We start from the raw sequence: 2,500 nt of genomic DNA, 5'->3' as shown, positions 1-2,500 counted from the left end.
ATTATACAAGTTGACATCGATTAAGCCAAGAGGCGTATGGTCCATCGGTAGCATTTTCAACAAGAGTGGAGTAGAAGGCAACATACATAATTTTTTGTAGAGATAGAGGAAACAGTAATACACACGATACAAATAATGATGGAATAGAGGTACGAATACCCACTCATGGTCACGCCGATGACGTCACTGCAGCTGACTCTGACAACACACGCGATAACCTGTGAGCCAGTGTGGAAAGTGTGGCAACCGTAAATCCGATATAAATTCATCATCAATCGCGTGTAAAAAAACTGTTCTTGGCATGAGCAATGTTCATCGAAGGACTTGTAAAGAAAATAAGCATACTGGAAGTGTGCATTTCTTAGCGACTGCACACTTCAAAGCATTTTATTTCTGTACACGTACGAGATCTCGGCGAAATGTACTTTCCAAATTGGCTGAGAACTACATACCACTGAAACGCTTCACTTTTCTACCCCACCGAACTACACATCCTATAACAAACGGAATATCAGCAGTGGTGCAACCAGATCAAGGACAGTGTGGATTACGGCTCTGCAACATTTCCCTGTCTCAGATACCTGCCAACCAAAGAAGCCACCAATGAACAGAACTGCTTCGTTGTAATCGCTCCGTCTATCAATGCAGATTCGTTAATAAAAATTTGCAGCAGAGACTAAATGTAAGTGAAATATTTAGAAACGTCTTTTCTCCGCTGTGATGTTTTTGGATGGTGGACGGAGATCAAATATGTGCATTAATTGGATTTATTTTCCCTAACATATACAAGATAAAATTTCTTACGGAAAAGTTCATTGTCAAGGTAACCCTTAAATCGTTTGAGCTTCCGAGACCTACATTCATTCACTGTCCATTTAACTTACCAATTTACATTTTAGCCAACGGGCATATTTATAATCCGGGGATCGGATTCCCTAATGCGCTTACGATGGTAAATATGCTGGTAACTACAATTATGACTGTAAACAGACGATATTCAAGAACATTTCACCATCGGAGATTCAATCCCAAATTTTCCAGTGGTTGGAGCACTGGTGAGTGACTCTCTCTTCCCGCTTTATCTCGCCCAAGAGTCAACACTTAAGGTGACACTTTAGTTTGCTTGTACACCTAGTGTGATTAGAATGATGGCATGTGTTCATTTATATGTGAACATGACAAAAAAAAAGAAAGAAAAAAAAAAAAAAAAAAGAAACAAGCGAGAATCATCTTCACGCATACCAGGGTATATAAATATATATATATATATATATATATATATATATATATATATATATATATATATATATATATATACATATATATATATATATATATATATATATACATATATATATATCTATACAGCTACAAACCTATGATAACACTTAATTAATACATGGCATTGATAGTCTGATAAATTCAAACATACTTTTCTTCTATGACATGGTTGATTAACGATCGAACCAGCTTCCTCGGTTATCGGATCTCTGGAAAAAGACAATAAATATTGGAGAACCACCGCGCCTATCAAACAAGACGGTTTGAACTTACAAATAGCCAGGGAGGTCTTTAAGGATCACAAATAATAATCATAAAGAAACTTATTCACATTTATAGATTATTATTTTTTTTAATGCACATTTTTTTATGAAAGAAAGTTCAAAGTGCACCTCACTATTTGTTTATTTTTCTGTTTAGATTGATTTATATACACTTATTGATATTATTTTATATTTCAAAGGTTTGCCTAGTATTTCTTTTTGAAAAAAAAAAAAATGTTGATGCAAATAGCACCTTCATTGCGTGGAGCCATTGTTTCTTTACATGGTACAATACTGGCCAAAGGAATCTAAAAAACCATGCAACGGGTTCGTTGATTAGTGTTTTCGGTTTACTAGAACTACCAGTGCAACTAGAGTGGCCCAATTACCCTTATCAATCAACTTACCATCGTATAGTGAATCTCAGTTTACCATCGCTAGAAAACGCGTTTGTAAATGGCCACTGATAAATGCCGTACGTTAGTAAAGCAGGCCCCTGGGTATTACCATAAAAAAAAAAATAAACATTCATTTTAATCAAAGCAATACAGTTTCCTTTCAACTGGTTAGAATCTATTGTTGAAGATCTCTTTTGTGATCAGAATCTGGATTTGATGATATGTATGATATTTTAGACGATCTTAAGTAGTAAGTATATAAATACATCATGAAACCTAGCATAGATTGCCGCATATTCATAAGACCAGAAATCACCTTTTCAACACGAAACTTCCTAAACATATTTTCCTCTGACGATTATTTCTGATCTCCCTACCCTTCCCCTGGTTCAGTCTTGCTCTTCTCTCTCTCTCTTCTGTAGTTAATGATGTGTCTGTTTCTTTGACACCTTTCTATATTCAGCGCCTGCATTCAAAATCATATGCTGTTGTAAGGTATCAAAATGGTGTATATATGGCTCCGGAACGCACGAAACTCTCTTTTCTTTCTTTTTCTTT

This window comes from Penaeus japonicus, unplaced genomic scaffold (assembly GCF_977035675.1).
Source record: "Penaeus japonicus unplaced genomic scaffold, GWHDUDI00000001_assembly GWHDUDI00000009, whole genome shotgun sequence".
NCBI classification, from domain to species: Eukaryota; Metazoa; Arthropoda; class Malacostraca; order Decapoda; family Penaeidae; genus Penaeus; species Penaeus japonicus.
This window is presented reverse-complemented; position numbering follows the sequence as displayed.